The 13,318-nt window shown below is 50.5% G+C and overlaps 1 long non-coding RNA gene across 1 annotated transcript; it reads right to left on the reverse strand.

The window, feature by feature from the left end:
- Nucleotides 1-9,909: 9,909 nt before the first annotated feature.
- LOC128627071 (uncharacterized) lies at nucleotides 9,910-13,072 on the reverse strand. The gene is made up of 3 exons (XR_008391167.1): nucleotides 12,900-13,072; nucleotides 10,569-10,688; nucleotides 9,910-9,987 (listed from the first exon to the last, which is right to left on the reverse strand). It is a non-coding gene; the product is annotated as an uncharacterized LOC128627071 (long non-coding RNA).
- Nucleotides 13,073-13,318: the final 246 nt, after the last annotated feature.

Genomic DNA, 13,318 nt, shown 5'->3' on the forward strand with positions numbered 1-13,318 from the left:
AGGGGACGCAGGGGCTCAAAAACTGGACACGCACATAAGGTCCAGCTGCGACCAGTGCTCAACTACAGGAGCTTCTGTGCCACGTGGCTCTTTTGCACGCCCACTTCTGTGCACTTTTAAAGATCACTGTGGAGGTGTGCATGCACCAACCAACGTTTCTCTTTGTCTCTTGAGACTAAGGAGTGCAAAAACTATGTTAAAACGATGGTGCTCGCCATTTTATCGCAACACCTGTCGGGAAGAGGAGTTACAGGGCATGTCCAAGAGGGCGGCGGCATGGGAAGACTCTAAACTTGCCCCCTCCCACCAGCACACACCCGAAAGCACATGGAGCGATTACTTCTGGAGATACCCGAGCTGAATGACCAGCTCCTGACAACAGACAAGAGAAAGAGCCCTAAAGGCAAAGCCGGAAAGCCACAGAGCCCCGGGGAGCGGCGGGAAGTCCCCAGTGAGAAGAGCAGGTGAGCAGCCCTTGTTTGAGACGCGCCCCCAACCTCCCCCAAGCGCAGCTGGGCTGTATCAGGGCCTGACCTACTTGCCTTCGGGTCCCCACAGTGGTCAGCAGCACTGTGAGCCTTCGGCCTCCCAGCAAGGAAGTGTTCAAGGAGCATCCTCATGCACTCACCTGGCCTCTGGGCCGCTGCAGATGCAGGCACCGGAAATGCCTGCTTGTGCCCCTGGGGCCAGAAGTGCCTGCCCAGCTCCAAGTGGCTTTGCAAACTACCCAACATGAGGGGCCTGCAGTGAGGTCACTTCTACATGGGACACTTCATGTAACAAACCAGAGAGAGGCCGCCAGGTGGGGACGGCTGGGAGCTACGGGAACTCCCCAGCTCAGAGGGCCTGTGAGCACAACCTTTGCATCCCCTCCTTCTCCTGAGAGTTTGGGGGGGGGGGTCTGCCCCACCTGCAGGGTCCCTGCAGTGTGCTCTGGGACACAGCTCCTGTGCCCACTTCAGCCTGAACAGAGAGGGCAGGCAGGATCGCAGGGCATTACCGCACGCACCTGCCCTTCCCACCCACAGCTGCTCTGGATCTGCAGCCACAGCCCGGAGCCTCAGGCACCTGCTCACTCCTACTGTCCTGCCCAAACCTCCTGCGCACACACGTCTTCATAGAGCTCGCTCTGTGCGAGGCCACGTTTCCAAACTGGAAGAGACGGCTGTTTTGTCTCAGTCACATCGATGGTCATAGAAAGGCAGACGAAATGAAAAGGCAGAAGAGTATCTCTCAAATGAAGGAACAAGAAAAGCCCCCAGGAAAACCCTAAGGAAACAGGAATAAGTAAGTTGCCCGAGAAAGAATTCAAAGAACCAGTCATAAGTAAGGATGCTCACTGAACTTGAGAGTGAAAGAGAAGAGCTTGGGAGAGGGTCAGCAAAGAGTTAGAAAGTATAAGAGAGAACCACACAAATCAGACATTTAAAAAGTTACTAGAAAGGTTAAAAGAAAAATATGAAACTCAACTCAAACTACAGTAGATAGTTAGGAGATGCACACCACGAAAGATCTAAAATATCCCATCAATAACAGAGCGTGGTCGGGGAATAAAAACGTAGCCCTTATAGATTCTATAATAGAGAATATATTCAAACGTAAATGCCTCTCAGCTTAGAATAGGTGCTATAAACAAAGAATGATACACATAAACCTCAGGGCACGTCCATAAGATATACAAAGGACAGAGGGCAAGGAGTCTGAAGAAAACTGGCAAACCACCAGGGCAAAGGAAGGGGACAGGGGACAGCTTGAAGACAGTCAACAAAATGGCAATGGCTAGGTACCTACCAATAGTTACCGATAGTTACTTTAAATGTAAACACATTAAATGCTGCAGTAAAAAGACACAGGGTAGCTGGATGGATTTCAAAACATGGTCCATCTACATACGCTGGTCACAAAATGCTTCAAATGAAAAGACACATCCAGAGAGTGGAGGGATGAAAAAGATATTCCATGCAAATAGAAATAGAAAGAAAGCTAAGGGAGCAATACTTAGACCAGACAAAATAGACTGCAAAGCAAACAAAACGTCTTAAAGACAAAGCAGCACGTCACATAATTATAAAAGGGTCACCCCAGGCAGAGGATATGACCATTGTAATTATCCTCACACCCAACACACAAGCCCCCAAATACAGAAAGCAATGATAAATGGACATAAAGGGAGAAATCCTCGGTAATGCAATCATAGTAGGCACCTTAATACCCCACTCACATCAATGGGTAGATCATCCAGAGAGAAAATTAATAATGAACTCATGGCCTTAAGTATCACGGTAGAGATCAACTTAGTAGACATTTTTAGAATAGTTCACCCAAACGTTGCTGAATACACAGTTTTCAAGGATACATGGAACCGTCTCGAGGATAAATCACACGTCAGGCCACAAAACAAGCCTCAGTAAATTCAAGAAGATGAAAGTCATACCCAGCATCTCCTCTAGCCACACTGGCATGAAACTGGAGATCAACTGCAGGGAAAAAACTAGGGAAAAACCCACAAATACGTGGAAACTAAACAGGATGCTGCTAGACAATCAATGCATCGAAGAGGACATCAAACAGGAAACCAGAAACTGTCTTGAAACGAATGAACACAAAGACACAAACTCCCAAAATGTACAGGATGCAGCAAAAGCCGTTTTAAGAGGGATGTTCATAGCTACGCAGGGCTACTTCAAGAAACGAGAAATATCCCAAATAAACAATCTAGCCTTACACCGAAAGGAACTAGAAAAAGAACAAACAAAACCCAGAGTAAACAGAAGAAGACACAGCTAAGATTGGGACAGAAATAAATGAACAAAAACTTAAAAACAAAGTGAGGAAGAGGAGGGCATGTATGTTCAACGAAAATCTTCTCTGACATTAAAATGGTAGGAGAACAAGCCTTCTCTTGCTCTAAAAAGCTCAGTGCCCCTTTCCATCTGCGGGGTGGAGTCTTCACCTTTTCTTTGAGGAAGGGGCAGCTTTAGACCCCTCCTCAACCTTGGACATGAAACGAGAGGACAGTCATCAATTGCAAAGGGTCTTTCCTGGGAGTCTGATTCCCAAGGGGAGGTACACAGGCACAGGGCTTTGGAGTGGGGCCGGGTGCGGGCTGCCCTTGAGAATGACCGGTCGTGGCTGAGATCACCAGTAGCACGCTGGGTCTGGCCAGTAGCCCCCCCACAATCTCTTTTCCCTCGCTTAAGTTAATGAAGCCCCGTCTCCATTATCTGCAACCAAAGAACCTCATAGCAGAGTCTGTACAACTCATAATGATACCAATAGGACCTGCCTCCTATAACCAGAGCATTGGGACATCAAACCCTATTCCAGCGATTAGAAATGTGTTAAGGTCAATGACAGATACCGAAGTAAATTCAGTGAATTGCAAGGGAACTCAGAGTAGGGGCAGGGATGCAATTTTACTGTGAAAGAGGAAAAAATTAAATCAATAGAGTCAGCATTTGACAACTGGAGGTGTCACTGACACACGAAACCATCAGCATGGCATTCTCCCGGGTTCTGGTGTCAGGACATGGTGTTCGTATGCAGGTACAGGGAACCATGTCAATGCCAGAAATGGCTTTGTGCAGAGCCTGCTAATCAAGTGTGGCAGCTCCTGAGAAGGACAAAGAAAGCTAAATGGGGCGGAGTGCCCCCAGAAGTAGTGTGACCTGGGACTCGTGAGTCCCCTGGGCCCTCCGTCAGCCTTGATGTCTCCGTGCCTCTGGCAGGGTGACCACCTGGCCCCAGGGCGGTGGGAACAATGACTTCGTAGTTCCCACACACGGTCCCCAAGCTGCTTCATCGGAGGCTCGGCCGACGTGCGTTCTTCCAGCACCAGGTAAAGCGTCTAACAGAGTGGGGCTTACCCAGAAGATGGCTGAGCGTTCACTGATGTGTTTTGGTTTGAAAGAACTTGTTATTTTTTCACTTGCTCCCATTTGCAGCCAGAGTCAACACCAGTTATTTCTGGTCCGTCCTGACGGAGCAGTCACAGAGGGTGTGTGTGTCTCCGTCCTGCCCCCAGCCCACTCGGCGAGCTGAAGGCCTCCTCCAAGGAGACCTAGTTCTCCACGAGGGGCTTTCTCCGGGGCCTTGGGAGTGGGGTGTGATGGGCCACAACCCCCCCCACAAGCAGCCGTCAACCAAGAGCAGAGAGCTGGTGGATAAATCCGGCTCCCGCACCCTGCAGGGGACCTGACCCTGAGCAAATGTCTGCTCTGGGTCCCCTGTCCCTGTAGTGGTAACTTCCCCCTTTGAGGGACTGGTTTTCCTTCCCTGTCTCACTCGTAAACCACTTCCTCTCAAATTCCTATCTCAGGACCTCCTTCTGGGGGAACCCAAACCAGGACTGCTGGCACTCTTACCTCTCACCCTGACCTCACTGCTACGCTCCGAAAGAGAAAAGCTTAGCAATGCTGAGGGGTCAAACCCAGCACTGTCTGTGGAGCCGTTTTCTCTGAGAGAAACCCTCTGTACCTGTGTTTGCAGCCTACGGGCTTTTCAAGGCCTGCAAAAGGTTTGAGACCCCAAACAAAAGGCATTGGCTTAGAAATATCAGCAGAAATCTGCCAAGCCAAATGCATGTGTGAGCGAAGGCCTCCAAAACAGCAGGAGGTCAGCCAGCCGACCAGAGCTCACACCGATGCACCAGAAGCTCTATAAGCGTTACAAGTAACGTGGCATGTGGGTGTTTTTACACGCTTGGTGAGAGTGGCAGGGCCGAGTGTGGGCAGGCTGACTGGCTACTAAGTGTGATGGACCGGTCCTGGGAATCACACCGGCACCTGTGTGTCCGAGACCACCCTGGGACCCTTCACGCCAGAAGGGCACCAGTCTTTGCTCACCCACCCCCAGCGTCATAGATCACACTCTGCGGACAGAAATCTTTTCTGGGCCGAGGGTGTCTCGGAGTTCAGAATCCGACAGCCATTCCGGCTTTGTCCTGCCTCCTGCCGAACCCATACTCCGGGGCAGGTCCGAGGAAGTCACCCTCTCCCCGCGCCGCAGTGGGACACGTCTGGGCCCCTCCCCCACCTGGCTTTCCACCCAAATGCGACTGGGAGGTTGCCGAGGCCCAAGGTGGTCAATGACAGGTCCGATCAAAGCCGCCCGGACAGGCAGCGTGCTCTCCGCTCCTCGATATAAAAGGTGTTTTATTTCTCATCTCTTTGTTTTTGTCACTGAAAGACGCTCCCCGAGTGTGGATTAATTAAAGTGTAAACATTAAATATTGATTGATGCATTATCAGCGTGGCACAGTGGCCTCCCGTCTGATTGATTCCTGCGGTGATTTATCGTCATATTTGGGGAGTCATTCCTCTTGATAACCAAGAGGGATGGCCTGCCTCCCCCCCCGCCCCCCTGCTGTGCTGGCTCCACCCCCCTCTTTTTTCCGGTCCCTCTTCTGATTCTTCTAGGTGACATCTCGGTTCCAATAACTGAAACATCTTCATCTTACTGTCAAGAGAAGTACGTGGCCTGACATTGGCTTTGCGCCTGTGTATGTCTGTGTGTGTCTCCGAGACACACACAGGCAATTATCAAATCAATTAACAACTTAACCCAGAAAATAGCATATCTGCTCTCTTCTATGGGCTATTTCTGACGATCAGAGCTCAGCCCTACCGAGCCCTGTGAAATATGATTACGGGCAAGTTGAGGGGAGAGAAGGGGAAGAATATAAAATAAACAAAAAGGGGGAGCATAATTCCGGGCCCGTTCCTTCTCTGAGGTGTGCCTTACCTGTGGAACTGGGAATGAGGAGGAAATAAAGTAACAGTTCACATTTACAATTAGTTACGAGTCTCCGCAGATATGAATTGACATACCACATTTCATACATCAGCCCACGTGGAACTGCTGTTTGTAGAGGTCAAAAGCAGTCAAATAGGGACTCTTTCGTATGACTCAGTCTTCTATATTTAAACTCCCTTCCCAAGTAGGTTGTGATGGGTACTGTTAATCTTGTTTTGCAAATAAGTAAATTGGCACAAAGGGGGTAAGTCACACAGAGCTATCATTTAATTTGAGTTTTGGCCTAAACCAGGCATGAATCTAAATGCTTCACACAATTTCTTGAAGGGACACTTACCACAGAGGCAGTAGTGTGTCCTCCAAAAATGCACAGGTTGAAATCCCAACCCCCCCACAAGGTGATAATAGTAGGAGGTGGGTGGGGCCTCCCGGGGTGGGGGGGGGGATACGCCCTGAGGGTGGAACCCTCATGAATGGGATTAGTGCCCTTACAAAAAAGATCCCAGCAAATTCCCTTCCCGCAGCCATGCCCCGACCCGGGGTTCTGTGCTCCTACCACAGAAGGATACAATAAAACAACTAGTAACCAGGAGAGGCCTCCAGCCTCCAGAACTGTGAGAAGTATCTCCTGACCATGAACCACCCGGTCTGTGCCATTCTGTTACAGCAGCCTGAACAGACAAAGACGTTTTACACACTTGACAGGTCAAAGACACAGACAGCAGAGCTTCCGGAGGTTGGATAAGTTGGTGGAGACCTTGTCTGGACACCTCAGTTTAAGAATGCAATACCCAGTGGGGGCGTGGCTAGTTCAGAGGCAGATGCGTAGCCATCCTGGGGTCTCTGACTGGTCAGTGACCTGTGTGGTAGAGCTGCCCCCTGAACGGGATGAAAACTTGTGCTGGAAAGCATTCCGTTTCCTGATTCCTCCCTCTGGCCAGGAGGGCAAGTGCAGGCACTGTCCAGGGTGCAGAGAACACAGGACAGGGGGGTTGACCCCCTTCTCTGAGTGGCTGTTGTGAACAGGACCAGAGTCGGGTCCCACCTGAAGAAGTGGCGTTTGAATGCTGCTCTGCCACAACCCAGGTGAGGTTTTCCACCGGTCTCCCAACACCAGCATGCTGTTTGGATGACGTCAACAGGGAGCTCAGCCTCTGTGCTCCTAGGAGTCATCGGAATAAATATCTAACAGACGGAGATGAGGAAGTCAGCACGCTGTCACCCCGACTCCCTCTGTCCCTGGAAATCCCGGCGGCTGGCTGACAGTCCTCCGTCCCCGCACGGACACTCACGACTTCGTGTCTTCACATGGGACAATACGCTAGAGTCCAAACTGCATCACCGGGCAAATGCTGCTTCACATGGTCAAGGGTGAGCTCCCCACTCTCGCCACAATTCCCTTCATCTTCCCCAATTGGCATTTCCCCCCAAATGGTCTAGATAAAATAAAGCGTGATTGATTACGATGGAAAGACTCTGTCCTTCATCAAGCCTCCTCCTCTGCCGAGGGCCATATAGAATTACATGTTATTGATCCGTGGAAAATGTGTGGATCGGTGATCGCTTCTAGAAAAATCTCCCGGTACAGATACATCTATCTCACTGTCATAAGACTTTTCCGTGTAAAAATCAGTGAAAGATGTTTTTTTCCCCTCTGTGTGTGTGTGCATGTGTGTATATTGGTAATAGCGGTGGTGTTTGTTTTCCAACTTTTTGAGTTGAATGTGGAGAACATATGATTTTAGTCTTCTGTTTTCACAAATCCATCACAGCTATAAATTGTTCTCCGGGCACTAATTTGGCCACATCTTGTAGGCTTTGGTATATGGTGCCATTAATTTATAAGTAGTTTATTATTATCAGTTTTGACTTCTTAATCCACGCATTTCTTTGGAAAAGTATATTTAAATTTCTAAGAAAAAAATATTTGCAGCATGTTTTCTAGAAACATTTTCTACTAGAATTTCTAGGACCAACCAAATTTCCATAAGTTGTTCTTTTCAGATCAATCTTGCAGCCCTTAAATTTCAAAGATCCAGTAGGAGTCCATCGCTTGGTGCCCATCCTGTAAAGCAGGGCTGGTTTGATTGATACGCTACATGGCTGAAGTCCACAGCGGGGAGGTGGTTCTTCCAAAGCCACAGAGCAGGGAAAGGACATACTTTATGGCCTCATGGCAACTAATGAGTGTAATTGTTGTCATATTCGGGCCTGGCTTCTGATAAGGTTCAGTGTCTCAACCCTAGTCTAGAGGGTCTAGTGCACCAGTGAATGACAGAGTAACATCTCAGCCCTCCCGGGCACTGTGCGGGGAGCTGACTCTCAGGAGAAGGAGGCCAAAGGAGTGAAGACAAGGCCTGGAAGTGGCAGAGAACCCTGGGAGGCAGAGAAACTGCTACGGCAAACTCAAGGAAGCAGCAAGACCTCGTCACAAGAGCCAACATGGCCATGGCTGTGTCCCGGGAGCTCTTGCAAGTTGCCTTGACACACTCCTGCTAGAGTTGCCACGCCCTGCCACTTCCCAGTGTCACCCTGCAGTCCCCTCCTGAGACGTGGCCTTCTTCTGACCATCGGACACCTGCTGGGCCCTATCGCACCAGGTACGGGGCTGAGCATTGTGTCCACGATCTCTTTTCATGGGACATCGTGGCCCATTTTACAGACGAGCACACCAAGGCTCAGATAAATGAGGTCTGCTGACTCCAAGACATGCTCCTTCCAGGAACCTAAGGTTCGGATTTTTTTTTTTTCTTTCTCTCTTTCTTTTCTCTCATCAAGAGGTGCCTTTGGGGAAGAATCTCTGGAAATTCAGTTGGTCTACTGCCCTCTCTTATCTACATGTGTTCCTTTGACCTTGTTGCTGTCATTATTGTCATTATCATCTTCATCATCTGATCCACAGGATAATCATCTCCATTGCTACCATTCTGTGAGCAGCCGGGACTGCCCCCAGCGCTGCTGGCCCGCCCACCCCCACTGCATCGGACAGTGACCAAACACAGGGCCTCTGGACCAGAGCTCCTGGGCACCACACTGACTCTGTGTCACCAGCAGGGTGACGGTGGCATCGGGCTTCCTCCCTGGCCTGATATTGCCCAGGAAGTGAAGGGCAGCCTGGACTCAACCCAGATCTCTCTGGCCGCCAAACGCACACTAGCCTGTTCCCAGAGGCTGGCCATGGCCTCCAAACAGAGCCCTTGAGAAGTAAACTCCAACACCCTCAGGGGACCACGGAGTTCTGTCACTCCACAGATGACACAGAACGCACCAGGAAGGTCCAAAGCGGTATCGGAAGCCCGTTTGGCAGCTGCGGGCAAAGAGGAAGAAATTAGACACCTGGACCGGAGGTGGACCTGGGGAAACGGGAGGCCGCCTTGCGTCCCACGCGGCGGCGGGTGGGCTCCGTGGAGACACTGCCCGAGATGGGAATCTGAACGCACGGGATCTGCTGGGGGGACGCTGGAGGCGGGGAGGGAGCAGAGAGACAGGAGAGGGGCTGAGCCAGGACGTGGTCTGGAGCCAGGGCGGAGCCTGGCCTCACAGAGGCGCAGAGTCTGAGTGGTGGACTGTCCCTCGCGCTGTCTCCCGATGGGGCCCCTCCCGAGGGAGGGTGGCAGCTCTGAGCCATTGCCGATCAAGGTTCTCAGTGGCTGGGGAATGGCACCCTGGCGTGGAAATGGGGATCTGGACCCCCACACGGAGTCGATCTGCGTGTCACTGGCAGACCCTTGGTGGCAGCTCACCAGAACTTAACCTTGTACATTAGAACTGCTGGCCCATGGTGATTACAGAAGGGAGACCGCGTGTGTCTGGTATTTGTTTTGAAGTTCTCTGCAGTCAGTAGACCCCAGGTTGCATGCAAGTCCCCCTTGGTACATGATACACTGGGGCTTCCTGAGCAGGGGGAACCCACCAGCCCTTTGCAAAAATGACTGGGAGGTGTCCCATGGGGCTCCATGTCACCTGGGAGGTCCCTGGGGAACCCACGAGGGTGGTTTGAGGTCTTGCCCTGAAGAATCCTTTCCCCACCCTCAGCCCAACCTCTCCTCCCCTAAGAGAGCAGAACTTCTGTCCGCAGGGAAAACTCCAGTCACACTCCAGCTGACTGTGCCTTGCTCCCACTTCTGAAAGCCACGGACCAAACACCCGCTTTGAAGCGGGAGTGGAGGGAGCCGCATCCCGATCTCAGCCTCTGCAAGCTCGAAAGTCACGTCCAAGAGGCTGCCGGGTGACCTGCATCAGAGGCGTGGGAACCAGACAGTGCATCCTTAGGAATGAGAGCCCAGGATGGAGGGACGGTCCCTTCCCCTCGACACGGGAAAATCTGACTGCCCAGGGACGTCACATCTCCTGCGGACACACTTCACGCCAACTCACTGCAGTCAAATTGTGGCACGTTTATTAAAAAGAAGCCGCCTGGGAGGCGGGAGGACTGAGGCCTAACACTGAGTTCAGAGGCAAGGGGTTGCCCAAAAATCGCTTACTGTTGTGCAGCTGAAGCAGCCCAGCACCATAACCAGGTAGGACGCGGATTTAAAAGGAAAAAGAACACAGAGAAGCAATATGTTTGACAAGTAAGTGGAACTTTCTGCAAACACACTGTAGAAAGGGCAGCACCAGAATCTGCATGGACATGGAAACTCCGTCCGTCACACGCTGCGGGTCTCGTTTTTGCCATCCGGGGAAAGGGGGCCCACCTGTGTTTCACTGTCTTCTCTCCCCTCAACAGGGCAGGCACAAAGGGCAACCTTAAACCTTATCACACGAGTTCCGTCCCTCTCCTGGGCCTGGGCCCTCCCAGCTCAAGGGCTCACCTGATGCTCCGAAATGCAGGGTCTGCAAGCCAGAACGGCACCGCTGCTTCTTGCAAAAATGGCTTTCCTGTATTTTAATCATCGGGCCCAAGTCTTCTCCTGATGCCGCTGTGTTATTTCCTGAAATTGTGTATAATGGGTTCAGAAACGTTTTTTTTTTAAAAAAGGAGTTTTGAAGTTTGCTAAATGCCCACCATCCCACCATCTCCATAACCACTCAAATCGGGTTATTTTTTTTGGTAATTCCTTCAAATTAAATATCTTTGATAATAAATGCAAATTAGGGAACAATAAATTATAACTTCTAGGCTGACCAGCAACTAATTATATATATTATAATTAACTCCAGTTTCCAACACAAGGCATTTATCTTAATAATCGGCCCATGCACATTAGCATGTCTTAGAGGCTTTGCAAAGCAGCCCTCACCATTAGAAAGCCAGCCCAGCTTCCTCCCCCGGGACTATGAAAGGGCGCAGAATCAAAAGAGACGGAATTGCTTTCAAAAGAAGTTTGGGCTAAATATAAGTTGAGAAGCTCAGATTATAGGCATAAAACCCTGACTTAAAAATATTTACCTTAAATATACCCTCTGACCATCCCTCCAGAACCTTAGGCTTCTAAAAATCTATAATTTCCACGGATCCCTTCAAAATATCTTTAACCCTGCCTGCTAGGCCCTTGGGAGCATATCCCTCGACATTTTGGGGTGAGATCTGAACTTTTCCTGAAGGAGACAGCATTGTCTGGAAGCCCCTGACCCTTTCCTATGAAAATCGACACGGGGAACCCAGGTCGGGCGGCGAGAGGACAAGTACCACCGGTGTCAAGCCCGTCTCGGCTCTTCCCGTCATTTTGGAAACTCGGTTACTTCTCTGAGCAGTCTGAGCCCAGCCAGCCGCCCAAGCTTTATAAAGTTCAACATTTTTCTTTCTAGATTTTCGAGAGGTCAGGGGTACAGACAAAGAGCAAGGGACACCAGCTTCGGGGACCCCCCGCCAGGCCAGCGGCCTGGGTTTCTCAGACGCCAAGTTGCGTTCTATCTGCCTATCTGTCTATTTATCTATCTATCATCTATCTATCTATCTATTTATCTATCATCTATCTTGGTGAAGCTTTTAGGTAATCCCACACTGGCCATTATTGCTGAATTTTCCATCTTTCCCTGAGCAATTGTCCAAGGGACTTAGACAAGTCGGACCAGCCAAAGGCACCACAAAGGTCAAGCACAACAGAACATGCCCTGATCGTATCTGAGAGATTGATGCGCAAATCACCTTGATTTCGATTTGGCACCGGGGTTATAAAACGCACTTGCAATCACTGATAACACGTAAGATGGGGCTCAGGCACGGTACACTGTATTTTATACCCTCTGTGGAGTTTTCCCTAATGCAACCATAAATCAGCCCGCGCAGGGGGTGTTTGGTCCACGCCAACAGAGAGACAGGGAGAAACCCAGGAGGCGTGGGGAGGGAGACATTTTGGAAGTTGGGAAGGGCTGGAAACCTTCAGCTTGTATCAGGGCCACCAGTATGAAAACTTCAAGGACAGGGTGGGGGTTCAGAGCACCATGGGGGCTTTCGGGGAAGCCACAGAGAAAACTGGGGTTACCCAGCCAGCTTGCGTATGCATCCATTTATCGTTCTGAACCCTTGCACAAAGCACTTGGGAGAACGGAGGACAGAGCAGAAAACCACGTCCTTCTGCTACTGCATATAGTTGGGAAAAACAGAACAAAATGTAGGGGTAAAAATAAGCCATCAGAAAACCACCGTCGGCAATAACTTTACCTACAATATCGCTCCTTCAGTGTCTTTCCTGCCTGCCTCCAGGAAAGGCTTCCAACAAACTCATCTTTTTTTTTTAAAGAAAGTAAAGCTTTTAAAAACTCACAGCACCAGTCATTGCAGTTCACATAATCATTCCCTAAAGTGCCCCGAAGGGGAGGTTTCACTGGGAACGTTGACTCCGCACCAGAAAGAAGAAGCAGCAGGTACCTCCAGACCCTCCTCCCCTTGGGCCGGTGGCCTCTGGCCTCTGGCTGAAGGTCAGCTCTCAATTCTGCTTACGGACCCCGCCCTGCTCCCCCAGCCCTCCTTCCTGCCCTCCTGCGCCCCCTTCACCTGTGGGAGTCTAAGCCAGACACCTTGCTCATCGGGGGTGGGCAGGGCAGGGGTAAGGCCCACAGGCGGGGGGAGGGGCTGCCTGGGAAGAAAGGGGACCACCGTCGTTGGGAAAAACACAGAGACGATCGACAATGTGCATCATTTCTTCCCGGCCCTTTTATTCTTCTGGCCCAGAAAACCTGTGGTGGAAACAATTCCTCACCTTCCACAGACAGCGGCCACGTCTCCCCACGCAAAACGGCAACCGAGAGGCAGAAGTTGCCGGAATAATTTATCCCACTTAGCACAACTGAAGTTGCCTTCGATTTAGAAAAATAAAACCACTTTGAATCCTACCCAGGTGGACGCCTTTCATAATGTCTCACGCCGGTTCTGAACACCCTGGAAGAGATGGACTTGGGTTGAAGAAACGAGAGATGCTCGCTCCAAATCCTGCTCTCAGCCCGTCGGGCGGGCTCGAAGCCGGTTTCCTTCCTTCGGGAGCAGGAAGCCTGTTTCTTAGCAGACTCCGGGACCCTGTTTGGCTTTTCCTCTTAATTAAAGTGAAAACACTCACACACGCCACTTCTTTTTTGAACCACCCTTTTTCTGGTGATATCTTACCCAGGTAAAAAAGTAAGC

This window comes from Artibeus jamaicensis, unplaced genomic scaffold, assembly GCF_021234435.1.
Source record: "Artibeus jamaicensis isolate MK-2021 breed Jamaican fruit bat unplaced genomic scaffold, CSHL_Jam_final contig_3152, whole genome shotgun sequence".
NCBI classification, from domain to species: domain Eukaryota; kingdom Metazoa; phylum Chordata; class Mammalia; order Chiroptera; family Phyllostomidae; genus Artibeus; species Artibeus jamaicensis.